General features: G+C 50.6%; 1 protein-coding gene and 2 non-coding genes across 21 annotated transcripts in view; 2 read left to right on the top strand and 1 right to left on the bottom strand.

Moving 5' to 3' along the window:
* RBFOX3 (RNA binding fox-1 homolog 3) overlaps positions 1-26,653 on the bottom strand; it is a 505,472-nt gene that overhangs the window by 369,056 nt on the left and 109,763 nt on the right. For 2 of the 19 annotated variants that reach the window (XM_067021688.1, XM_067021681.1), the window contains exon 1: positions 10,437-10,866. The exons of 11 other annotated variants lie outside the window; for them this stretch is intronic. The gene's annotated coding sequence lies outside the window, so the exon portion shown is untranslated. Of the gene's footprint in view, positions 1-9,935; positions 10,903-26,653 lie in introns of those variants that run through there. 6 more of the 19 variants (XR_010838271.1, XM_067021683.1, XM_067021685.1 and 3 more) reach the window with 6 other exon arrangements.
* Positions 655-733, top strand: LOC131747157 (small nucleolar RNA U2-19). Its single transcript, XR_009332786.1, has one exon. It is a non-coding gene; the product is annotated as a small nucleolar RNA U2-19 (small nucleolar RNA).
* On the top strand, positions 913-987 carry LOC131747155 (small nucleolar RNA U2-30). The gene has a single exon (XR_009332784.1). It is a non-coding gene; the product is annotated as a small nucleolar RNA U2-30 (small nucleolar RNA).

Below are 26,653 nucleotides of genomic sequence, written 5' to 3'. Positions count from 1 at the left end.
CTAAGGCACCCTGGGGCTGAGCATGGGAGCTGTACAGCACAGGAGGGGTGACCTCAGCCCCCTGTGGTCAGGGAGTCTGAGCAGCCTTTGGCAAGATCTGTAGTTATAATTGTGTCCTTATTATAAAAGTGATACATATTCACTGCAGAAAATTTAGAAACTACACATATGCAAAAAGAAGAAAATTTAAAATAACCCACAATCACACTACCCTGAAATAACTCCTGTTAACATTTTGAGCATATATACCCTCCCAGACTTTCCTATGCATAGAATATATATTTTGGTACCAAGTGGGATCATACTGTACATTCCATTTTGTAACTTTTTTCCATTTAACTATGTCTCATAACAAATCACTAAGTATTCTTCCACAACATCATTTTTAAATGGCTGAATTAGCCAAAGGATACTAAAAGGACAGCTGAAGACAGGAGAGGAAGATTTTATAATACAGAGCACTGCAATTAAGCATTAAATAGGAAAATGACCTTTGTCAACAAATCAGCTCTACAGTTACAGAAAAATGTGATTTTTTAAACTTATTTTCCTCTTTAGTCCAAATTCTACAATATTAAAAAAAACCAAACCTGACTTAAAGACATGACACTCAAAAGAGAGCTCCCTTCTCTGAGATCTTCTCTTACTGAAATGGACCAATGATGAAAACAGCCAGATCTGAGCATCCTAAAACCTTCTAGTCTACCTATGCATGATCTCCATAGTTCTGAGAAGCAAATGTATAGAGTAATTTAAAACAATAAGGGGTTATGTCTGTGTGTGTGTGTGTGTGTGTGTGTGTGTGTGTGTGTGTGTGTGTGTGTGTAAAGGCAATGGTGGATATCTGAGGATTTGTTGATGGACGAGTTAGCTTGGGGTGGGGATGTATGTGTATGAAAGGTAATCAGTTCTGAGCAACGATGAAAAGGTTTTGCTACTGACCTTTATAACTATAACTATGAACATTTCTAACTTGATCTGAGCTCAAAGTAGGGGGTGCTCCCCTTGGCTGGTGACGTCTTCAGAAACAAACAACATCATAGTTCTGAAGGGCTGACTTGATTTCCTCTTACTGCAGGTTTAATGGACTAAATGATTGTGTCCCCACAAAACTCATATGTTGAAGCCCTAACCCTCAATGTGATGGTATTTGGAGGTCGAGCCTTTGGAAGGTGATCAGGGTTAGAGGAGGCCATGAGGGCTAGGGCCTCGTGACGGGATTAGTGTCCTAATAGGAAGAAACACCAGAGCCCTCTCCCCACCCTGTGAGGACAGCAAGAAGGCAGCAGTCTGCAAGCCAGGAAGAGGGCCCTGACCAGAACCTGACCACACCACATCTTGAGCTCAGACTTCCAGCCTCCAGAACTGTGAGGAATAAATTTCTGCTGCTTAAGCCACCTAGTCTGTGGTATTCTGTCGTGGCAGCCAAAGTAGGCTAAGACCTCAGGTAAGATGTGTAGGGTAGTTTGGGGACGGTAAGATTGCAGTCATCTGGACTTTGTCAAGCCATTCCCCAAGGAGAGACCCACCAGGGGCACATACAGAGGTGGGAGGAGTGAGGAACCTGAATCCAGGACTCACAGCTGCTCTGCCAGAAAGAGATGTGTCCCTCAAATATGAAATGGGAGCTCGGGCTGGGTCTGCTGTTTCACAGTGACGACAGATGAAGTGCAAAGAGTTTGGGGACGGCCCAACAGGGCTGCTCACGGATGAGGCTCGGGCAGAGCTCCCAGGCTCCTTCCCACAATGGTCTCACCGTGTTTGTGGCCTTCTTCTCCCGCCGTGAGCCCAACGGAACAGGGGGAAATGAACGGAGAACACCAGCGGGCTTGTAGGGGTCACAGCCAGGGCCAACTCCAAGAAGGACAAAGAGGGCTCCTGCAGGGTCAGGAGAAATCCTGGGGCCAAAAAACACAGGGTTCCTCTCCAGGGACCAAGGGTTGGGGCACTGAGAGCAGTTCTGCACAGACTCAGGCCCTCACCAGAGCAGGATGAGCCCGGGTGCTGGAGGGGCTGAGAACCATCCCCCAGGTCCGGCCTCAGGACCAGCAAGCAGCTATTCCTACCACTGGTCCCCACAGCTTGGTTGAAAATCCAAGGACGAGATTGTCCTAGAGCAGAGCCGAGGGTGACTGGTCGTAAGCTGTGCCAGCCTTAGATTCACTGTGACCCAAATCCGAGCCTGTAAAGCATCATGGGTGCCAAGCACCGGTGGCTTCTGGTTTATTGCTTATCTTTTCTGTGCACTTTAGGGAAGCTGCTTTAGGGAAATGCCAACCTGCCATGTATGAAATAAAGCTAGGATCTCTTTCCAGGTGGGAGCCACTTTAACAAGTGGCTCCCTAGAGGCTGAACCCAGGGAGAACAGGGCTCAGGGACTCAGGGTGCTGGTGGCCCTGGGAGACACAGCTTCAGGGGCTGATATGTAGGCCTCCTGGTGTCTAGAGCGATGCTATACGACGGGAAGTCCAGGCCACGGCTGGAGCAGGGCTGGGTGATTCAGCACCTCTCTGCGTCACAAGGACACAGGTTCTGCCCCCTGCCTGCTTTGCACCCTCCCATCAGGCTGGAAGCAGGGTGGCTGCGGTGGATCCATAACAACATCCCGGGGCCTCTCTTAGAAGCCAAGAACTGTGCACGGAAGCTGACCCTCCCTGCTGGAAGATACTCCTCTTGTCTCATTAGCCAGAACCAGTCACGGCTAAGAGCACAGGATCTCCCACGGACCACGTGCTCAGCCCTGAGGTCAGGGTGGGCCTCACTCTCCCCAGCCCTGCCCGAGGCGGTGGGAGGATGGACACCTGCACCAAGCGCAGGTCAGTAAGAAGAAGGGGGAGGGCCCAGATGCCCCTGGGAGCTGGTCAGCCTGTGGGGTCCTCTCCCCAGCAAGGCTCTTCCCTGCCGGCCCTCTGGAGATGTCACCAGGAGCCGGCTGTCTTCACTCTCACTATACCTTTACCCTCTTGCTCAGCCCCCAGAGCACTCACCCCAATGTTTGGGCCCACAGGTGATCCAGAGGGTAGAAAATGGCCCAGCTGCCCCTCTGGGGTTCCTGGGCTCACAGGTCAGCTGCATGGCCAGAGGGCCTGGCCAGGCCACAGGCACAGGGCAAGACAGGATGGCCAACTCCCAAGGACAAAGTCGCCTGGGTGGGGATGACCATTCCAACGCAGGAATGGCCTGTGCCAGGGCCCTGGGAGGCCTGCGGGATTTGCATTTGTGGGGCCACTGGCTGAGCAGAGTTAGAAGAGTCCACACGGACAGTGGGTCCGCCAGGCAGTGGGAGGGGCCCCTCTTCTACTGGGAGCAGCTGAGCCCCCAGTCACGAGCCAGCCCCTGGGGAAGGAGCCCAGCCCCTCTGCCTGTGAACAGTAGCCGCTGCAGGTCCGTCTGCACAGTGCCTCCCTTCACAGCTTCCTACGCACCAAGAGACTCTCTCTCCTCGCCCTTCCCACCTCCATTCATGGCTAGAATTAAGAGACCCCACAGGGGGACAGGGAGGAAAAGTTACCACCCCCTTGGCCTGACAGTCTGACCCCAGAATCCCCATTATACTAATCACCACCCAACTCACACCCTTGTCTTGTGCCACATAGTCCTGGCAACACCAGTAACATACATGTGCATATTCCAGTAAAATGCACCACCACATCCTGTAAATTTGCCAGCCAAGGGGCCCTGCTTAAGTGTAGCTCAATAAGCGCGCGCTTGTGGCCACAGCAGTTCTGTCAAAGGTGCGCCATTGTGCTGATGGACGGATGGACAAGCCGGGCTTCCGTTGACTCTCGGGCTGTCAGCCATTGGCTTCTTCCTGCTGAATGAGGCACCAAAGACTCTTAAGAGGAGCCAGCCGTGGGCTCCTGGGGCCGCACCCGGCCTAGCACTTTGCACAGAGTTCCCTGTTGTCTTCTCCATCCTCTAAGGGACCCAGAAGGTGGGACATTGACCTGCTTGGCAGATGTATTTGTCTCCTAGGGCCGCCGTAACAAACTAAGTGGCTTAAAACAACACCAATTTTATTCTTGAACAGCTCTGGAGGCCCAAAGCCCGAAACTAAGGTGTCGGCAGCGCTATGCGCTCTGGAATGGCTTGTGCTGCATCACTCCAATCCCTGCCTCCGCCCTTACGTGGCTGTCTGTCTTCGTATGTCCTCTCCTCTTCTTATAAGGACACCAGTCCCTGGATTTAGGGCCCACCCTACCCCAGTATGACCTCATCTTAACTTGATTAAATCTACAAAGACCTATTTTCCAAATAAGATCTCATTCACAGGCCCCCGGAATTAGGACTTGGATGTATGAGGACACAAAGCAGTGCACAGAGTAGGTCTCTCCTGGCAGGTGAAGGGTGGACAGGTGCTTACACCAGTGCCAGGGTGGTCTCCCCACACCCCTCCATCACCCACATGCCAGCCAGCCTCTGCTCTAGTGCCCCAGGGCAGAGTCCTCATGGCCTCCTGAGTCCCGCTAATGCTCGCATCTCTCAGACAGAACCAAATTCTGTCTCCCTAGAGCTTACACCCACACATCCTTTTTCTGCCTTTGAACACAAAGGGACAAACCTACTTCCTCCTCCACCACAACAGACCTTTGAATAAGTGGAGCATGGCAGCAGGCCCATCCCCACCCTCCCTGCCTCTCCAAGTCTCCTGGTAGCTTCAAGGGCCCACCTGTGATGGGTGTGCATCTGTGCACACCCCAGCTGAGCCAGCCCCACTGGCCACTGACTCTCCTAAAGCAAGACACAGAACTGACCGCAAATGCCCCAAGGAGATGCTTCTCCCCAAACATGCACAGGGTGCTGTGGGCATAAGGCTGAGAGTGCTGGAGAGGGAAGGTTCAGGGACTCTGGATCCTGGCTGAGGGTGTGGGGTGGGGATGGGGACAGCCCCTCACCCGAGGTCGGGCTATGGGGCTCCCAACGTGGGAGACAGATGGAAGAAGAGCTGGTCCCAGCCAGTCTGTTGATAAAATCTGTATGGTAGTGTGATGACTTCTCTCCCAGAGGCTGACAGCTCCCTGACAGCAGGGTCAGGTCTGTGTGTGTACCTGGAGCGTGACAAAGTCTTGTTGAATGAATGAATCAATGAATGAGTGAATGAGTTAATGGCTGGAGTGGACTGGAGGAAGTGGAGACTTCCCGTCTTTCCCCCTTCCACCTTGCAGCCCCTGAGACGCCTCCCTGTGGAGTTACATGGTGAATGTGGCTGTTGAGGAGATGCCCATGATCAGAGCAAGACACCCTCAGTGCTGCCTCCCAACTCCCAGTTCCCTCCTCTGGAGCAGAGCTTCCTGTGCATGCAGAGAAAGCAGGATAATAAAGGGGGAGTGGGGTTTTGAAAGCCATCCAGGGCTGCCAGCTGTCTTTGGGGCAGCACCAGGACAGTGAAGCACTAACTGAGGCTCTCGAGCCACACATGGTTCGTTTAAACCCAGGAGTTTCAAACAAAAAGATCAGCAGGCCTTAGGCACCCATGTGGGGCTGGAGGTCTACCATTGTCATTAGACCCAGAAGGCCACCACCATGAGAAGCTCGGGTCTAAGGCTTCAAGATCAGGTGATGGTTTAACACAGCTGGTCCAGAAGCAACTCCAAGACTGCATGTAATAGTCAAAGTCTGAGAGTGGTCCATATGTAAAGAGCACCCTGGAACGAATAAAGAAAAAAGACTCCATGGAAACATAGACATGAACAGACAGTTCACAGAAGTCAAATGCAAATGAACAATTAACACAGAAAAAGGTAATGAACCTTCCTAAAGTTGAGGAAATGTAAGTTAAAATGATATTTTGTACCTTAGACTGGCAAATATTTTAAGAAATAATAATAACTGATACTGGTATGGATGTAGGATAAAGGATTCTCACATGGTGTGGAGAGATTTGTAAATACTTTCAACTTTGTAAAGCAATCCAGCTGTAGTTATTAAAATTTAAGATATACATGCCCTTGGACCCAATAATTCTACCTTTGGGATTTTCTCCAAAAAAGCAGAAAGTACCGGGAAAACACGTAGCATATGCACATGGGTGGGTCAGTATGTGCAAAGGGGAGATTTGGGGAGGGGACATTTCCAACTGTTAGCAGAAGTCAGAAGTCACCCTGGAGAGCTGGATCTGGGGAGGAACAAAGGAGACTAATCGTTTCACTTTAGACACTTCTGTCTTGAAAGACCTTATACAATAAATAAATAGTGACTTTTATAACTCATGTGACTGCATTTTTTAAATGACTGTGGAAATGATTTCGAAATAAAGTCTTTCTACCTCCCCTGCTGTTATAGGTGGGGTTGCCAGATTTAGCAAATAAAAACACTGGATCCTTGGATAAGTTTGAATTTCAGATAAACATCATTTTAAAAATATATATATATATAAGTATGTCCCATGCAATATTTGGCACATACTTGCACAAAAAAATTCTTCTTTTTTCATCTGAAATTCAAATTTAACTGGGCATCCCGGGTTTTATCTAGCAACCCTAGTTACAGGGGGAGGGAAGAGGAAGATCTCTGCAACTCTAATTTAAATCCATTTCTTCTAGCTCCTCGTGAAAACTTGTCATAGCCTAGACGATATTTTTTTCTCCCAGTGATCACACGCACTCGCACACACACTCGCATGTTTTTATCATCACTCGTCACCCTCCAAAAGAGCATCCTCTGACTTGCACGCACTGATGTTCGTCACGGCTCTTATTTGAGAGTCAGGATGTCACATCAAGTCTCCTAGGGCAGCATCTGTGCCTTTCCCATTCTGTGTCCAAGCCCAGCAGTGCTGGGCGCACAGAAAACGGTCAGCAAACTGGGGGAAGCCAATTAACAGAGGACCAGGCACGCCCTGGAGGGAGGATGGTGCCCCTCTTCAAGGTGTGTGGCATTCAGCTTCCGGCCAGTTGCTTTGCTGGGTCGCGCCCCCCAACTTCTTAGACATGGTGGGCATCTTGGAACCTGCTCTATCCACCAGGTCCACCTTCTGTCCCCCCTCTCCCAGCACTGAACACACAATGCATGAACCTCATACAGAGTGGCCTAAGCCGTTGCTTCCAAAGGCTATATTTGCATCTCGTTCCACATTATTTGCTTGCTTTCAGGGTGAGGAGACCCAGGGCTGAGGACAGGAAGTCTGGAGCCAGGGCAACCTTGGCCAGCTTGCAGGCTGCTCAAACGCCTCACGTGTACAAGCGGAGGTAGGGCAGATGTTCTTTTTTTTTTTTTTTTTTTTGCGGTACGTGGGCCTCTCACTGTTGTAGCCTCTCCTGTTGCGGAGTGCAAGCTCTGGACGCGCAGGCTCAGCGGCCATGGCTCATGGGCCCAGCTGCTCCGCGGCATGTGGGATCTTCCCAGACCGGGGCACGAACCCGTGTCCCCTGCATCGGCAGGCGGACTCTCAACCACTACGCCACCAGGGAAGCCCGGGCAGATGTTCTTGAAGGGATTTCTAAGCCTTCTGTGTTTAAGGTCAGACGTGTCCCCAGCCCTCCTATTCCAGAGTGTGCCACTAGCCCACCCTTGCCCAAAGTGGAGAATGTGACCGCTAGCCACAGGAAAGTCCTCGGCCCTCTCCTTGAAGCCCAGGAGACTCTGCAGGCCCAGGTATCCTGATGGAATCGCTGCTTAACCCGCTGTCCATCGTGTCGTTTGCGAGCTGAGAAAGCCACAGACGCAACATTAGCATTACAACCCACACTGATCTTTGTCAATTACGCTCCAGTATTTGAGCTCTAACCAGCTTTAAATTGAATCAGGACGAAATCATCAGAATAAAAAGAGCCCAAGCCCCAGCCTTTCAATTCCAGCACTGGGAAAAAAAAGTTATACATTTCATAATGGCCTTCTACCCCATAATGAACAGGAAAAATAAATTAGATTCCAAGCTAAGGGTATATTTATGCAATTTCATTATATGCCCATGAGCAAGCCTGGTTTTCACCAAGATAAAAATGAGCTCTCAGAAACACTCGCACTAAATAAATGGAGTGATTTAACAGCTTAATGGGGAGCGTGGAGGAGGAACTGAAGGACAATGTCAAAAATGGAAAATAAAAATAAGAGGGACATCTGACATGCCTCCCGCGCTGCATGCACAACACCAGAGGTGCCAGCTCTGTGTAGCCCCTCTGGGCAGCATCTCTCTTCTTGGTGCCCTGGGTGACCAAGGCCAGGATAGGCGGAGGGAACACGGCTTTTCCCCGAGACAAGGAGCGCCGCAGCTCTGCACACTGGTGCAGAACACCTGCCCCCAGGGCCCCAGGCCCAGAGGTCAGTTCTTCAGAGTCCGTCCCGGCTTCCAGAGACAACCTCGCCACAGTAGCTTCTGCAGTAAAACTCCGGGTTATCTTAGCCCTCTGGTTCTCATCACTAACCTTTCTTCCCTCCCTTCCAGAAGTTCCTCTCGGTTCTTTTCCTTCCATATCAGAGATACCTGATGTTAGCGTGGCCCCAGCTTGGGGGGCAGATGTGGCACCTCCATGCCCACGGGGTCTCCTCCAAGGTCCCCACACACCGGTTGCCCAGCCTTCACCTTAGCATTTCTTTTGCCAGAAGCGAAAACAAGTTCTCTGCTGCCTTTGAACTCTCCAAGCGTGCAGTTTTTTGGTTTTTTTTTCCTGTGCACTGTTTACCGTGCGATGCTCTGGAACCTCTGTGTGAGAGGCGTTGTGGAAGCTCCGTTGTTGTGAAGGTTGACAAAATAATGGATTTATTTTTATTTTTTTAATGCATATTCACAAAGCTGGAGGGTGTCTCCCGAAAACCCCAGTGGTGCGTAGCTGGGAAGAAACTCGGAGTTAGACAGCTCCGGGACCTCTCTCAAAGGCAGCGCTTTCGACTTCCTGAGGTCCCCTTTTCAGCGGCGCTAAGGGGCTCCCTGGTGCTGTCAACAAAGGCAAGGAAAAGGTCATCGACTCCTGGAATGTCAGTCCCGTGGCACCTTCTGGGGAAATCTCCCTCTTCACAGATAAGGATATAAAGGCTCCGAGAGATCAGGAGGGATCCAGCTCATCCGTGTGGGGGGCGGGGGTGTCTTACATCAGCCTGCCCCCACAGAAATATCATGCCAGCCACAAGGGTTATTACATGCTCTAGCAGCCACATTAAAAAAATGTTTTAAGTGGGTGAAATTAATTTTAATAATATATTTTATGTAACACAATATATCCAACATATTATCATGTCAATATGTAATCCACATAAGAAATTACTAACGAGATGATTCACATGCTTTGTCAGCATGCTGCGTCTTTCAAATCCAGTGTGCATTCTACACCCACAGCCCATCTCCACCCGGACGGGCCATGGGCTAATGGCTTCCCTCTCAGGCGACGCCAGCACAGAACTCCTTCATGTCACAATCGTCTCACTTACAAACAACCCCAAGCCTAAAAGTCAACCATGCAGCCGCATGTGGCTGCCGACCGGTGCAGGGAAATATGCCCATTGCTCAGAAAGGCATGTTCACAACCTGCATGATTAGTGACTTCCCAAAACCGCCATGAGACCATAATGAAAAATCATCACCCCCATGACTCCTTGGGCATCTTCTGTGTCAAGAACGAAGAAGTCTGCAGGGGACGTACTGCTACATCCTCTGCATAGCTCTGAGAGGCAAGTCCTGTCATCACTGTGACATCCCATCGATAGCAGAGGCTGTGATGGGGTTGCTGCAGAATCACACAGTGAGTCAACAACCATCAGGGAGCTGAAACATCAATGTTTATCAACCTCTGAGGGCAGAATATCCCGTCCTGACAAAGAGAAACCACTTAGAACCAAACAGGCACGGGATTCCCCTACTTCGCACTTCCGGCAGCCTTCGGCCGAAAGGGGCAGCTTAACATGGGGCGAAACCAAGACCCTCCTGCCTCTGCATGTTCCCTCCTTTCCCAGGGCCTCCAAGGGGAAAACATAAACAAACAAGCAGATAGATAAATAGCAACCAACGAAGATAAACAAGCTGTGAAGATTAAGCATGCCGAGCTCGAACCGGCCTGGCCTCGTGGTCTTAGGTACCAAGCCCATCAGCTCATTAGTGCAGACAGAGCTGGAATTCCACAGCACAGTGTGATTCCCGGCTCCCACCCAGTGAAAATGCAGAGCGACTGACTGCCCAGCAAAGACACAGCCAGTGTCCACAGAAAGGGTCACGGGGGTAGTTGGAGCGCCAAGAAGCTTGCTGAGGACACTGTGGGACAGAGGTATCTAAACACCCACCCAGACCTCCGCCCTCGGCATTGACGGGCTCCTTCCTGCCTGCTGAGGTTGGGGTCGGGTCCACAGCGGCCTGGCTGGCATCCTGACAGCGGCCCCACAAGCAGGTTTGAGGATACTGCGTCAGTGGCTGGTTGGCGGTGGTGCCTGGACCCAACCCCGGCCGCTCGCTGTTTCAGTATCACCTGCTCAGGTTTTTGTCCCTCCTTGTGGGTCAGGCGGGGCCCTACCTGTACCAGGACAAAGCACCAGCGTCGGCCCCTGGGATGCTGTAAAGCTCAGGACGTGTGCTGCTCTGTTGTCACGTGGTGATGACTGGTGCTGGAGAAAGGAGACCTCGAGGAAACGCGGGAAATGAAGATGTCTGTCTCCTCGGTTGCTGGGGAACTGATTTGGAGAAAGGGGAGCAGGAATGAAGAGGAGAGAGGGGAGAGAAAGAGCAGAGAGAGAACGAGTCCTCCCCAGGCTTCAAGAAGTTTGCTCCTCCTACCGGAGCTCCTCCACCTTCCAGGCCTCCCGCCTGCCCTGCCGACCTGACACCCTGAGAACCACCCGCAGGCACCGCGCCTGCCACGACACGGCCACCAGGCCCCCAGCAGACAGCGCCCGGCCGCCTTCCTTGACGGCCCCTGTAAGGGTGTCTGCCTGCATTCTCAGGCTCTGTCTGCGTCCCCAAGCCACCCCCTCGATGCTCTTACATAACTTGGGTCCTTCCCCACCCACGAGCAGCGCCGTCCTCCCAGTCCCCCCACCTTCTAGACACGGGGGTGGAACAGCTGCTCGCACCGCTCGCTCCTCTCCAAGGGAACACCGTCCCCCACACACCGCACCCCAAACTCAAACACTGTCACCCTCCCCCAAAGCAGCAGGGGATAAAAAATAACATAAAATAAAAACATGCTACCACTGCCGCCCACCACATCATTAAGGGCAAGAAAAACTCTCCTACAAATAAAACTCTTTCCTTCTTGTTCTAGAAAAACAGTAACGAATCCTGGGGTGGGGCGGGTGGGGGGGACGCAGGTAGGGAGCAGACGAGGGCTGCTCTGCCTTTTCATCTCCATTGCTGAAATCATCTTTGATATTTCTTATTTTTAAAAAAGAAAGAGAGGGGCTTCCCTGGTGGCGCAGTGGTTGAGAAACTGCCTGCTAATGCAGGGGACACGGGTTCAAGCCCTGGTCCGGGAAGATCCCACATGCCGCAGAGCGACTAGGCCCATGAGCCACAACTACCGAGCCTGCGCGTCTGGAGCCTGTGCTCTGCAACAAGAGAGGCCGCGATAGTGAGAGGCCCGTGCACCGCGACGAAGAGTGGCCCCCACTTGCCACACTAGAGAAAGTCCAAGCACAGAAACGAAGACCCAACACAGCGAAAAATAAATAAATAAATTAATTAATTCCTACTCCCAACATCTTAAAAAAGAAAGAGAGAACTACACAGAGGTGAGAGCACAGGCTCCCAGCGCTCCTACAGCATTCGTGTGGGGGGAGGGTATTAGAATTCAGTACCAGGAAGTGGCATCTGGGGCCCCAGTTTCCCCTGCCCTCATCCTCACTCCCCTCCCTACAAAGGAGCACATCTAATGGAACAGAGGAGAGGCCATGCTTGGTTTGGGATCAAGAGGCCAAGATCTGCATCATTGGAACCCCGACATGATGGGAGACATCATGGGAGACACACATCTCCCCACTCCCACCTCAACCTCAAGGCAGTGAGGGAGCCAGGGTTCCTGTGTCCTTCCAGCCAGCCGAGCACTAAATGGCTGCCTTCCCTTCCAAACGCTTCCATGAAAGCAAGAGGGAAATCCGTAATTTTTCCCCAGGGGACTCTGTCTAATCCACTTCCCGTTATCCAATTCAGCCTCACAGTTGAGACTGTGGTTCCCTTTCCTGTGTGTTCTCAGCTTCTCTGCGTCCTCACTGCTCTGGTCTGGATGCCCACACCCGGATTCAGCCAAGAGTCCGTCTGGTTCAGCGTCTGGGTGCACACTCACTCCCCCTCTCACTCACTCGGCTTACTGCACTGTCTTCAGAGGGTCTTAGTGGGCATGGAAGGTTCCCCTTTGATTATTCCTATATAGCTAACTCTGTGTGTGTGTGTGTGTGTGTGTGTGTGCGCGCGCGCGCGCACATGAGTGTATACTACATGCAAAAACCATCATGTTACAACCTAGATAAATCCCAAATGTGTGGGATACAATTTACAGACGTGCATAACAACATATTTAAAGCAAATAGTCTTCAAGAGGCTATAGGTGGGTCCAGAAAGGTCACGGCTGTGGTCTGGATCTCAGGAGGCTCTTATCTCCCCGGATCTAAATTCCCACCTATCGCCACTGCTGAGCCATGAGTGTGTGAACCCTTCATGGACAATTCTAAGTAGGGCAGGGAAAAGTCCAAACCCCAGGCTTCTTTCCTGTCAAAACAGAGGGATCCAGTCCTGGAAAGGCGCGTTTATGGAGGACCTACCGGGTCTTCCACAGTGTCTCCCCTTCTCAGCCACAAGGCTGGACAAACAGGCTCCATCAGGTGAAATGTTGTCACCAAGGTCTCACAACTGCCAGTGTGGTCCTGTCTGCACCCTGAGCTCATCCAATCTCTGCTCCAAGCCCTCGATACCCAGCACCCAAAGAGCAAGCTTTCTAAAGAGGGAAGACTAATGGCTTGCCCGAGTAGGTGAATGAAGAGCAGGGCATCCCTTACTTCCCTGCTTGTGCTCCCAGCCAGCCTGTCCTCATAGTGAAGGTTCAGTACGCGGCAGGCATCCCGCTCAGGGCTGAAAATGGAAGCTGGATGTTGGGCACTGCCCTCCCACCAGGGAGACCCTCCCAGGCAAACCGTTGCCATGATGGAGAACAGCACAGAATGATGACAGAACAGGAAAAGGAGCATTCCGCTGCCCAGTGGCTCAGACGCTACAGAATCTGGAGGGCCCACATCACTCCTTTTCCCTTTTCTATTAAAAAATCTGCTGCCTGCAGGAGGAGGGCAGGGGAGGACCAGGCATGGGACCCCAGGGCAAGTCCCCAGACAAGCTCTCTCACCCACTCTCTCTCCTCGGAATGGGTGTCCACTTGCCAAAACAAATCTGGAGCACAGGCAGGAAATGCGCATGCTGCATTTTCAGAGAACCTCCGCTCAGTGAAAGAGAGATGTCTTTTTATCCCAGTCGAGCAGCTGCTTGTCCAGCACCGACAGCCCACATGAGGCCAACAGAGAAAGGCAAAGGAGAGATGGGACAGGAGGCTCCAGGGAGGTTCAGGGAATAGCGGGGGGTGGGGTGCTCCACCACGGTGCTCCCCCTAGAACAGGCCTGAGTGCCGGCTGCACCCAAACACGCTCACGTGTGCAGATTCCAAGCACCCCACGTCCCCTGACCTGTGGTGAAGGACCCTGATCTTTTCCCACACTCCCCTTGGCCGATCATTCATTCAGGGAGGCTTTGCCATGGGGTGGCTGCCTCCCCACAACCCTGGAGGAAAACCAGCTTCCCTCCTCACTCACTGTGGTCTGAACGGCCTGGAGCTAATCAGGAAATTCCTTTGCCTTTATTCAAATCTTAGGGAAAAGTCAAATTCCTAGGCAGAGCCTGGCACAGGGTTGGCGGCCACTACCCGCATGGTAGAGAGGGCCGCCCCTGCCGTAAAGGAATGGGAGCAGCACAGGGAGCTCCCAGCTCTGGGCAGGCCCCAGGAATCAGCCCCAGAAGATCCAGCCTGGCTCAGAGCAGGTGTCGCTCCAGATGCAGCCATAGTGCTGGGTCCTGGGTCTGAGGATACCCACTCCTAGAGACACACTTAGCCCCCACCCTCGCCCACTGCTCCCCTCTCTCTCGCCCACACTCTCCCAGAGAAGAAGGACCAGCTTGTATTTGAGATTCCCGGAGCTCAGAAGTCCAAGCAGGCATCTTGCCAGGCGTGGGGGAAGGCAGCAGTTCCCTTCCCTCTCTGAAGGGCCGGCACAGCCCTGTGACATGGCTCTGTCACCACCCCCAGAGCCACAGGTGTACCTGGGATGGTGGTACAGACCAATCCAACAGAAATTAGCTCGTTAAATAGCACCAGCTCCTGGAGAAGGGGTCTGCTTGGACATGCCCCCCACCCCCAGGCTTCAGCTCCCTGGGCCTCCATTCTCCTCTGTGAAGTAGGGGACACCCAGCTTCTTTGGCATGGCATTGTTCCTCCACAGGACTTTTCTAAACGTGAGAATATAGCCTGTTCACATCTGCACCTTTCATACATCTTTGGGCATCTCTTCAGTCCCAGTGCCTATGTCAGGGCCTGGCACGCAGTAGGTGCTCAATAAATATTTGTGAAATGAATATAGAAATGCTTCCTTGTTACATTTCATTTTATCCTCATAAAAACCCTGTGAGCTATCAAGAGCCCTCATTAGCCTACTGGGGACAATCATCATTATTGCAGGAACCGATGTGGTTGACTGTAGCAGCACTCTGTTTGCATGATCTCATTTCTTTCTTTCCTCCAAGCCGTGAGGTGGTACAATTATTATCGCTGTTTTGCAGATGGAAAAACTGAGGCTCAGGATGGGGAGATGCACTGCCCGAGGTCCCTTGTCCCCAGATCAGAATTGATGCCAATTTTAACCCAGCCAGCCTTTGCCTGCTTTCCACAAAGGCTAAGGAAAGGCTGCTGGTGAGCAAGAGAAAACAAAGCCTCAGGTTTGCACCAGGGTCTCTGGGTTCTACCAAGCAGGAGCTTGCCTTATTTTAAAAGTCCTAAGGGAGGCTCCGGAACGACATGGGGGTGGACGGGGCTCAGCCTGCAGGTGGGAGCCTGCGATGTAGAAGCACAGCTGTCGAGCCGGCTGTCACCCACTCCTCCAGGGCAGGGGGAGCCCCACACAGCCCTGGGAATGAGCAGATAGTTCTCCCCTTTTCCACTGGAGACAGGCAGGGATGCAGCTCAATAGAAGTTACAGGCAACTGCAACTCTGAGGCAGGCAGAGCGCAGGTTTCTGTGGAGACTCGGAGAATGATCTACCTGACACCAGTGTTAAGAGTAAGCAGAAGACTCTTTAATGAGATCAGGGCAATGGTTTGTGTCTGTGTTGAGATGGGGCACTGACTCCTGCCTCCAACCCAGAGGGAGGCTTTGGAGGACAACCCAGGGAGATGAGGGGGGCTCGGCAGAGCAGGCCTGAGGCTTTCCTGTGCCGCTGAGGGCCAGGAGCCCCCAGGAGAGGATGAGACAGAGAAAGGAAAGAGGAAGTAGATTCCTGCTCGCACACTCCACATCCCTGTCCCTCAGGAGGGAGAGGAAGGGAGAGGGGACAACATGAATATTCCTTCACCATGTGGCCCAATATCACAGCTGAGAAGTCCCCACAGCTGTGGGCACAAGCCTCTGCCTGGCAGAGCTAACTTTAAAATAAGAAAAGTTGACTCATCATAAAAAGTAAGAATTTTCCAGGCTCAGAGACATGACAGATGAAGCAGTTTACCTAAAAAGCCCCAGTGTTCTGGGAAGAACACACACCAAAAAAACCGAAACTGTGGGAAAGCAGCCTCCAAGGGCACTATGAAGGCACATCGACTGTCCCTGCTGGGCACCCACTGAGAGCACTCGTGTATCCCCCCCCAAATTCTTCTTCTTTCTCTCTTCTGGGGTCTACACTAGGAAAAGTCTACACCAGAACAACGGGTCAGAGACAGGCCTCTCCCCAGCCAGGGCCTAGTTAGGCTTATGAACCTAAATACCTCATGTGTAGGAGAGGTCAGGCACAGGGTGCTTGGAATGAAGGGGTCTGGAACCAGGAAAACAAGACGGTCAGAAGGCACCCCCACACCCAGAAGCATCCCCATGGAAGCCTGCACAGTAAGACAAACTCTCATAAAAGGGGCGACTTCATGGAGCCAGATGTACTCCACAGGAGCCAGTTCATGAACCAGTGGGGAAGAGAGGATTGATGGAACCAAGTGGATACGATGCAAGTAAAGCTAAACTACTACAGTAAAAGAGGGTCCCAGAGATCAGGGGAGAAAGTTCCAAATGCAAGTCCATATGCTCATGGCAGGGAAGCATGGCACATACGTGTCCAGCACCCAGCTTTGGGCTGAGGACTTCATACTTATTGAAATAGCACTATATGCCAATACCATCTGCAGAATGACTGAATGACTTAAGTGGATGGATGGATGGAGGGAGGGAGGGACCAGACCCATGAATGGATAGGTAGATAATGCTCTGTTGACATAAAAAGAAGCAAATGGAGCTCAGAATCCAGAGCATTGAGAACATGACTTTGCAATTCAAAAGTTCTCAAAATCTACCACCTGATATAGTCTAGATCAGTGCTGCCCATTAGAACTTTCTGGGATGATGAGAATATTCTACACCTACGCCCTCCAATATGGTAGCCGCTGGCCACATGTGGCTACTGAGCACTTGAAATGTGGCTAGTGCAACTGAGCAACTGAATACTTAGCTTTATTTAAATAGTCACATGCAGCTCATGGCTACCATATTGGACAGCACTGTTCTAGAGTTTTCCAACACACCTTTGTATATGCTGATCCTCCCTGAGTGGCTGTTTGGAATATGTGCTACCTGAGGGTAGTTGGGAAGGGTGACGTTTTGAGAAACTGATACCAACATGAGCAGGGCAGCTCCGTTTTCCTCCAGCCTTAGATTTCTGCTGAATAAGATGGGAAGTTTAATGTCCATACGAAGCACCCAAAAATCTTGTTAAGATGCAGATTCTGAAATTCAGCAGGTCTAGGGTTGGACTCAGACATCTGTAATTCTAATAAGCCCTTAGATGATGTTAATGATGATTATCTTATTGTTGACTGTAGTAGTTTTTCATTGGTTCTCTAAGATTTTCCTAGTATACAATTGTATCATCTACAGAAGAATAATATTTTTATTCCCTACTTTCTAATATTCACTCTTCTCATTTCTTTCTCTTGTCTGATTGCATTGGCTGATGCTTCTGCTACCATATGAAATAGTAGTTAGTGATAACAGGCATTGTTCTTATGTTAGTGTTTCCACATTAAGAAAAAGAATGGATTTTGGACATAATTACATAGGGTCATGTTAAGGAAGCATCTATCAGTTCTTATTCTTATTGAATGTTTATCAAGAATGGATATTGACTTTTCTCAAATGCTTTTTCAATATCAAAAAAGATAATCATGTGATAATTCTTTTTATATTAATTAATATAATGGATTATATAAATAGATTTCTTAATATTGAACCATTCTTGCATTCCTGGAATAAACTCCAAATGGACATAGGGTATTATTATTTTAACGTACTGCTTGTTAACATAATGCTTGAATCCTACTTTCTAACATTTTATTTAAAATTTTGCATCGATATTCATAAGTGAGAATGGCCTATAGTTTTATTTTTGTACAGTCTTTGTCGGATTAAGAAACATTGTTATTCTCTATTTAAGAAAACTATGTGGGGACTTCCCTGGTGGCACAGTGGATAAGACTCCATGTTCCCAATGCAGGGTGCCCAGGTTCAATCCCTGGTCAGGGAACTAGATCCCACATGCATGCTGCAACTAAGACCCAGTGCAACCAAATAAATAAATAAAAAGAAAATTATGTGGATGTTTTCCTTCTTTTTGTTTGCTGTTGTACACTTTGATAAGCATTGGAAGTACCTGCTCTTTAAAGGTTTGGTTTAAATTCCCCCATGGAACCATCCAGAGTTCCTCTTTTGTGTGGGAATAGCTTCAAAACTTTCTATCTTCCATGCAATTGGTCAGTTTTGGTAAATTATATTTTTCTCTTATTTCTTATGTTATATTTCTTATGTCTTCTTCCCCTTAACCGTGCTTGCACTAGCTAGTAGTTCAGCTATTCACTGTTTTAAAAACCAGCTTTTTATTTATCAGTCCCATTTTCCATTTTGTGACTCCTATTCATTATCTAGTAACATCACTAATGCCTTCTTTCTGCTTTCCTTCAGTTTATCATTCTTTTGTCCATTTTCTGAGTCATATACTTAACTCATTTATTTCTAATTCTCTTTCATTTACTGAGTTTTTAAGGCTATGAATTTTCTCCACCACCCTCACCCTCACCACTGCCAGGCACAGCTGGTCCTTTATTGTAGATGCTTCATACACCCCTCTGGGAGCCTGACCCTCTTGTGATGTGTTTGCTGACAGTGCGTCTGCCCCATTGGACTGGGTTCCTCAGAGTCAGACTCCTCCGCAGCTCTGGATGTCTAGCACTTAACACAAGTGTCTGACACATCATAGGTCATCAGTAAATGTGGAAAACATTATGAAGTGGTGAAAATTTTTATGGTGATAATTGTAAAACCCGCGTTTGAGCATTTATTCTATGCCAGGCACAGTGCTAGATGCCCAACAGACATCAGTTTCTCTCATCCTCAGTCAACTCCATGAGGTGGGTTTTGCTCTCCCCCTTTCACAGTGAGGAACAGGGCTCAGAGCAGTCAAGGACTTCCCCAAGTCACATCATTCAGAACTCATGAACCCAAAGCCTGTGCCCCTAACTAAGTGCTGACCACAAAAAGCAAAGGACACCAGCCTATGTGGAACAGAGAGAGCCCATGAGGCTCTGCAGTTAGAGCACAGGCTTGGGTATGAATCCAGATCTACCACTAGTAGCTGTGAGACTCAAGGCAAATAATGGAACTTTTCTGTGCCTCAGTGGTTTCATCTCTAAAATGGAGAAAAATACCCATACCCCCACAGGACTGTTGTAAAAATTACATGGGATGATAGACATACACAGTCAGCATAATGCCTGGCCTGTGGTAAGCACTCAGGAGCCAGTGGTGGTAATTATGATTGTGATGCTGGAGATGGCGGTGGAGATGCTGATGATGAATGTGACAACAATTGTATCATCCAGTCCTCCAGTTACCACAATGCCACCAAAACCCAACATCATACAGTAGAAACAGGCCCCATTAGGAAGACAAATAAATGCCCACAGAGTTGAAGGAATAGAAAATCATAAAATTTCAGAACAGGAAAGGATTCTTAAGACCATTCACAACCACGCCATTTTACAGAAGGGGAAAACAAGGACCAGAGTAGGGCAAGTGGTTTGTTCAAGGTCTCACACCTGTTTATGGCCAGACTGAGACTAGATACGGATCTTCTGATCCATGCTTACTCCCCGCCATTGCCCCAAACACCATCTGAGCACTCACCCTGTGCGGGGCCCCAGTTTAGAACCCACAGAGCTGAACACAGGAGGGACATCATCACACAAAGCACAACAGATAGCAATTCCATTCGGTGCAGGGAGGAGGGAGGAGCCACCCCACTTGGCCTCACAGAGCACTGCTCTCAGGGCCCAGGCGGGGGTGGGGGGGAGCAAGACCAGGGTGGACATGGAGCTGGCGGGAGAGAGCACAGCATGGGCTGCCAAACGCAAGGGCTGAGGGAAAATGCAGGGGCAGCACAAGATGAGTTTAACACAAATGAGTGACAGGAGTAGGAGTTGTAAACACATCCAGAGCGGGTGGAAAGAGGAAATTAAGTATACAAATTAGGGATGATATGAAATTAATGGCTACTTAAAAAAACGCATGCTAATTTAACATCTTTGTAAGCACGAAAAAATATGAACTAGAAAGAAAAGACTGGCAAAATATTTACTGACAAAAGGCAAAATAAGAAAATATTTGAAAAGCGTGTAGCACATAAATAAACGCCTTAAGGTGGCAATTCCCTAGGAAATTCATTTCCTTCTGCAGGCGCAGAGTCAACCAGAACAGCTGGATGGTAAAGGGGACGGAACCAAGGCCTTCTGTCCTCAGGGGCTGCTGTGCATTGAGGGCTCACTTTGTGCCAAGCCCGGAACTGAGGTTTTCCATGACTGTCTCCATCATCCTTGAAGAACCCACCTAGGAAACTGGGACCGGAGAGTGAGCCATGGGTCTGGTGTTCAAACCCAGGCAGTGTGGCCCTGGTGCCCAAGCTCTTAGCCACTGTGTGGTCTGTTCTCCTCTCCCCTAAGGGAACGCTGAATGGGACCACCCTCCAAACACCGAGAAGACAGGAGTCCGGCCGCACATGGCCTCCTGACATTCCTTAAGGGACAGCACCTGAGGGCCTATGGGAGCCGAGACGCCACTGGGATGAGTCTCAGCTGCTGGCCGCCAGCACACCGTCACACACACACCGCCAGATGAGTGGCCATCGGTGAAGCATTTTCAAAGGAGTCTGAAGAAACTGTCTTTGCAAAACCGAACTAGGTTGGCTCCAGTATAAACATAGTCACAAGGCCAAAAGGAGGTTTGTAAACCATAAACAAAGACCAAGGCAGAGGCCAGCATGTGGGGCAGGAGGGGGCGTCTCAGGGGAGTTCCCCCGGGCCACTGCAAGGACCCAATCTTGTTTAATATCCAAGCTAATGATCTGGAAGACAGCAGGCAGGTCGGGAGCAAGATGTGTCGGGGAGACAGGCAGGCGGGCGCTGCAGTTTGTGTCGGGGGGGTGGGGGGCGGCAGAAATGACCTGGAGGGAAGGTAAGTGGTTCCCAAGTACACTGAGATTCAGCTTGAGGGAAAATTGTGAACGCTCAAGTCTAAGAGAGAAGAAGAAGAAGAAAACCCAGCCTGAAACAGATATTTGCTGAGCAGAGGACACCCGGGAAGGAGGGACAGTGCCACATCAGATGACCAGGGGTCCTGTGCTTGAGAAGCTAGAATGCAATAAGGGGGTGTGATTTGTGTTTTCAGCTCTTTGGGGGCAGGAAAAAAAGTCCCTCAGAGGAGGTGGAGAGTGTGCTGCTCAGGGACAACCCCCGAGGCCACACTCACCCAGAGGGGCCTTAGCAACAGAAGCAAGCAGATGATCCGATTCAGGGAACAGGACTGCCAGCCTGTGCACAAGAACCCATTAAACACCCATCACTCAGCTACCTGGGGTTGACCGGGGGAGGGAACACTCTGGAAGGTCGGGAGGGTGGACAGAGGACAGAGCAGCTGGAGGGTTGGGGTGGGGGACTGGGGCTGCAGGGGGGTAGACTCTTCCTAAGAGGACTCTCATCAGGCCCCGCCCCCCAGCCCTCTGCCTGCCTGCACCTGAGCTGAGACGCTGCAGTGGGAACGTGTCTAGAAGGTTGATTCAGCTGACTGAACAGTGCCGGGCCTCCTTGCTCAGCCCGTCCATTGCTTGGGAGGAAAACGAAGTCATCAGCACCGGACACATTTGGAAATTTACTGGAGCAGCCATTTCACGCTGCTTTGTGGGGACTGGGTTAGTCATCCAGTTAACCAAATATTCCCACAGCCCCCCCTGTGCAGAGGCTGCGTGGGCCTGCTGGGAGCAGGGGGGAGAGGGCAGTACAAGAGGGGGTGAATAGGCTGGGGCTGGGCCCCACACAGAAAGGCAGTGGCAAAGGGCCTACAGAGAGCAGGGTGAGCTGGGGGGATACAGGGGGTGGGAAGGGGTGCAGAGGGGCAGCTTTCATGGAGCAGGACCACTGAGCCCGAGAGGCTGAATCAGGCTCTACACAGGCATTAGCTTTAAATGCAACCGGCCCCCACTCAGTAGGCATTTATGGGGGGCGGGGGACTTGTGCAAAGCAGCTGGACTACTCTGGGGCCTCTTACCATGAGACCCCAAGGAGAACCAGCAAGGCTGGTCTCAGGTCTGGGAGCCAACAGTTTGCCCCAAGTCTCAAATGGGCAGGAGCTCAGATGACCTCTACTCTCTAGCATATTGTTTATGTTCTTACTGGAAGTGACCTCTTTGAGGACAGGGAGTTTTGTGTGTTTTGTTTTTTTCACTGCTGATACTCTGATACCTAAAATACTATCCAGCATATATTAGATGTCTAGTAATTATTTGCAGAATGGATGAATGAAGGGATGGGTGGATGGGTGGGTAGAAGGTGAATGGTGGATGGATGGATGGCTGGATGGTGGATGGCTGGATGAAGTATGGATGGATGGATGGATGGATGACGTATGGATGGTGGATGAGTGGGTGAGTAGATGGTGGATGAATGGATGGATAGATGATTGAGGGATAGATATGGATGGGTGGGTAGATAGTGGATGGGTGGGTAGATAGTGGATGGATGGATGGATGGATGGACGGATGGAGGGTAGATGAATGGATGGTTAGGTGATGGGTGAACGGATGGAGTGGCCCCCTGCTGCATCTTCAGCAATTCCTTGAACATCAGGTTCCAGGTGACTATGCCCTCACCATCAGTCCCCATCCCAGCCCCAGGAGACCAATGAAGAAGAGACTTGGGCTGAAAGGATCGCTGGAGAGTCTCTGAGCCTAAGCAAAGCACAGGAGATGCTGAAGAAGACCCAAGAAGCTGAGAAAGCCTTGCCCAGATCTTGCGAGGATTAGATGAAATCATATACATAGCGGTACTTTGTAAACTACAGAGCAGTGAACACATGTGGAGTATTCATGCTTTATTCTCCATCCCGCAAAGACTGAAGCACCGTCCCTCTCCTCTGGTGGAATGCTTGGAGAGCAAAGCCACTTTCTTCCCACTGTAGCCCCAGGACATGGTCAGAATACTGTGAGCACATCACTGTGTTTACAAGGGACAGCAGGCAGCTAATGAGCGACTACTGACCACCTGGCCCCTGCTGTGTCCAGGGACATCAAGTGACCATAACACATGGTGGCTCATGCTTTAACACCAATCTCCAAATCTAAGATGCCAGCCAGTTCTGCCCACGGCAACATCAGCCCCGCCAGGGCCAGCCACTCCTGGCACAAAAGCTGCTCAGCTGTCTTAAATTGTGACACCTCCCCCCACCCCACCCTTTCCCAACCACAATGGCATTGCCAGCTTACTGACTACAGTGGGGTCTTTACTGAGCTTAGAACTATGCTGAGGGCTTTACTGCATCAGCTCATTTTCTCCACTCAACTGCCCTACAATGGAGGATAATTGACCCCATTTCACAGATGGAGAAACTGAGGCTAGCTGGGATTAAGTAACTGGCCCTAGGCTACATATTTGACCAAGGTGAAGCTAAGACTTGGACCAACACTGACTCTTATGCACCAAGGCCCCCACCAGACAGACCCAGGTGGTTCTTGGCTGTTCCCCAAATCAGCTCCACCCTCAAAGGATCATGTTCCCATAATTAAATATACCTTGGACCGTGACTATAATTCCCAAAGAGGTGTCTCAAAGTGCTTTAGGGGTTTAGGGCCTAAGTTTAGAACCCCCTAAGGTGACTACTCTGAAAAGGGCCTTTTGGTCATTTTCCATGTACCTACTTGGGCCTTGGGTTCACCACAGTGCTCAGGGGCCCAAAAGTGTCAGGACGGCAGTGGTGGGGTCACCCAAGGAGCTGCTGGGAGGAGAGCCTGGCCTCACCAAAGCCAAGTTGGCCAGGCACTTGGCTCCCAGGAAAGAGCCTTCCCCTTGGCTCCCAAAACCCCAGACTTTCCTCTGCCTCAGACAATCCCAAAGGTGAGAAGAGCAGGGCCAGCCACTGCTGATTCACGTGAAAACAAACAGGGTCCACCCAGGTATCCTGAGACGGCTACAGAGGCCCCAGGCCCATGAGCCCACTGTGTCAGCACCTTTTCACCCAAATAGGATCACCACCAAAGCTGAAAAGTGCTGTGTGTGTGTGACAATGCTCAGCGCCGCACAGCCTGGGGTCCAGCACAGGCCAGCACAGTCCAGCTGGTCAGGAAGCAAATAACCTTGAACTCAACTGACTCAAGCACTGCAAAAGGAGTCTTCTCCACGTCCTGGCTGGCATCACAGACCAGCAACCAGCACCCCAGCGGCAGCCCACACCTCCTCACCAGGGAGGTGCACAGGCTTGTGGGGGACTCAGGGCCAGGATGGGCCCAGTCTCCCATCCCCACCTGCACCAAGCAGCACTGGTGCAAAGATGTCTCCTGGTATGGGGATGTGGTGACGCTGGGTTTCCCACGCGCTGGTTCCACAAAATCCAAGTTGTCTCCTAGACACGCTCCCATCACGAGTGAGGACAGAGGAGATACGCAGTGGGCAGCACATCCCACCGTGTGAGGCCAAGCTAATCACTCTACCCCAGAATGCAAGTTGGCAGCCATTCAGCGGCCACCAAAGGCCAGCAAGGGGCAGATCGATAAGTCTTTGTGACACACATTAGCAAATTCATTAGTGAAATTAATCCTCCCCCCAAACAGTTGAGATCATGTTAAAGAATGGTTTGTCAATTCCTTTTTTTTTTTTTTTTTTTTTAATTTCCATGTGTAAGGAACGGCGTGGAGGCCACGGCTCCTGGGAACCAAGATGAGAAGCCCTGAGCCCTCACCTGCGTCCTCAGTTTCCCCATCGGCAGAGGAGGCCAAGCACCTCTCAGGCCAGAGTTCCACAGGTCTCCCTAATGTCTGTCCCTTCTCTCGAGTACTTGAGTCTTTTCTGTTTTCTTCCTCTCCCCTTGAAAAATCAAGTAGGATGAGTGTTGGGTTGAGCTGGATGCTGGAGATTAGATTGCATCTGTCTGGATATAAATAATTTACTGCTTGATGGTCAGAGAGAATTTAATTAGTTCTTGTTCTCCTGATAGAATCAGCCCACCATTGCTAAAACATTTCACTCTGAATTAGTCTGTAAGGGGCCAACAAGGCAATGCTAATTTTATACACATGACGTCCCCCGCAGCTTCTGAAAATACACATCCAGCACGAAGCACTGCCCGGCTGTTGCAGCCGCTTTGGTGTCTGGGGGCGCTGGATAAAGTCCAAGGTGGCTGGAGAGAGTGGAGCCCGGGAAGGGCCAGAACTCTACTGCCTTCCATTCACAACTCTTCTCCTCCCAGCCACTGGATAAAAGGATCAGGGACCAGGTGACATGATCAGTGGGTGAACTGGCGCAGGCCAGTTCACCAGTATTCCAGCAGGAAGCACTCAGTAGAACTACACATTTTCCTCTCTTCAGAGCATGGCTCTGCTGGATGCCAGCCTCCCCACCTGCCTGGGGAAATCACAGCTCAGATTAGGACCTGAAGATGAGGCCCTGTACCAACCAGCACACGCCCACTGCCTCTGCAGGGGCAGCATAGGGAGGTGATGAAGGGGAGCAAGGAGGCCCTCGCTTGTCCTGAAGTTCCCTTTAGGAACATATGAAATGAAGTGGATCTCAGAAAACAAGCCAATGGGATCAACAGCCCACAAAAACCACCATGATAGAAAGATGCTCTGGAATGTGGGAACGTAGTCAACGGGTCTTCTCCAAGAAATGTTCAGTGAGAAGGAAGAGGATGAACAGGCCAAAGGCTGACTCATCTGTTGAGCTGAGACCGTCCCTGTCAGAAACTGCGGCCCATGAGGCAGGAAATAAAGGGCCATGCTTCTGTAGGCAAGGAAAGGGCAGGATTCCACTGCTGTCAGCTCTCTTGTTCATTTGAAAATGAAGACGGCCACTTCTCAGCATATTTATGTCTTTGACCTAGAGAGGACACGATTTCATGGCACGATTTAAAGAAGTACCTGTTTCACCACAACCTTGCCAACACTGCATGTTGCATTTTTTTAGGCCTTTGTTAATATGAAATGGGAAAGGGGGTGTCATGCTGTTTACATTGGTATGGATTTGATTACTGGTGTGATTAATTTTCTTTCCACATAGAATAGGAACAGAATATGTCCTCTTTTGTAAAGTGTGCTCAGTTTTGGCACTTTTCTTCTTTGGAATTAAACCAATATGTTCTTCCACTGCCTGTCTGAATCCCCTGCTGGCCTGGAATTTAGGTCACAGAGCGTGTCTTTTCTCTATCTGCTTGTCCGGTGCAATGCTCTCTGTCACAGAGTAGGCACCTAATAAATACTTGTTGGGCGAAACAGAGAACAGAATTGAGGAAGTGAGTTCTGTCATGGTTCACAGAAGCATTCCTCATATAGAGGAAGGAAATTGGAATAACAATACTCAAAAGAAAACCATCTAAGGTTAAATGAGAACTAACCCTGTGCCCAGCCCCGCTTAACACTCCACGTGTCTCTGTGCCCCCACCAGCATGACACTTGGCCCCAATGCAGATGGGGGACCCAGGGTTTCCTTGAGGTAACTTGCCCAAGGTCACCCAGGTAAGGGGTGGTGAGCAGCATTTGCCCCAGGCAGGCTGGCTCCTGCTCTCATTCTGACCCACACCTGCATGTGTGCAGTCCAAACTCTTCTGGCTCCCGGCTGGGCGGCCCCAACCTGACTCTCTCTTTCATCCAGCCATCCTCCTCCATGAACTTAGGGCCAGATGAAGGAGACATAGTCCCCACTCTCAGGAAACCCCGAGATGTGTTCACCACGCTGGGAGGAAGGCGTGCGCTCCACCAGGCATCACCAAACAGGAGGCAGGACGACCGAAGGGTAATTCAGCCTCTCACACCAACCAAGGAAACGCAAATGAAAGCCGGGCGCGATAACATTTCCACCTACTAAATTGGGGAAAATCGCTTCTGAGGATAACAGCCGTGTTGGCGAGCTTGCACCGCGCTGGCA

The sequence above is a fragment of the Kogia breviceps genome, chromosome 19 (genome assembly GCF_026419965.1).
Source record: "Kogia breviceps isolate mKogBre1 chromosome 19, mKogBre1 haplotype 1, whole genome shotgun sequence".
Lineage (NCBI taxonomy): Eukaryota > Metazoa > Chordata > Mammalia > Artiodactyla > Physeteridae > Kogia > Kogia breviceps.
The sequence above is the reverse complement of the archived record's forward strand: the minus strand, read 5'-3'. Positions and strand labels throughout refer to the sequence as shown.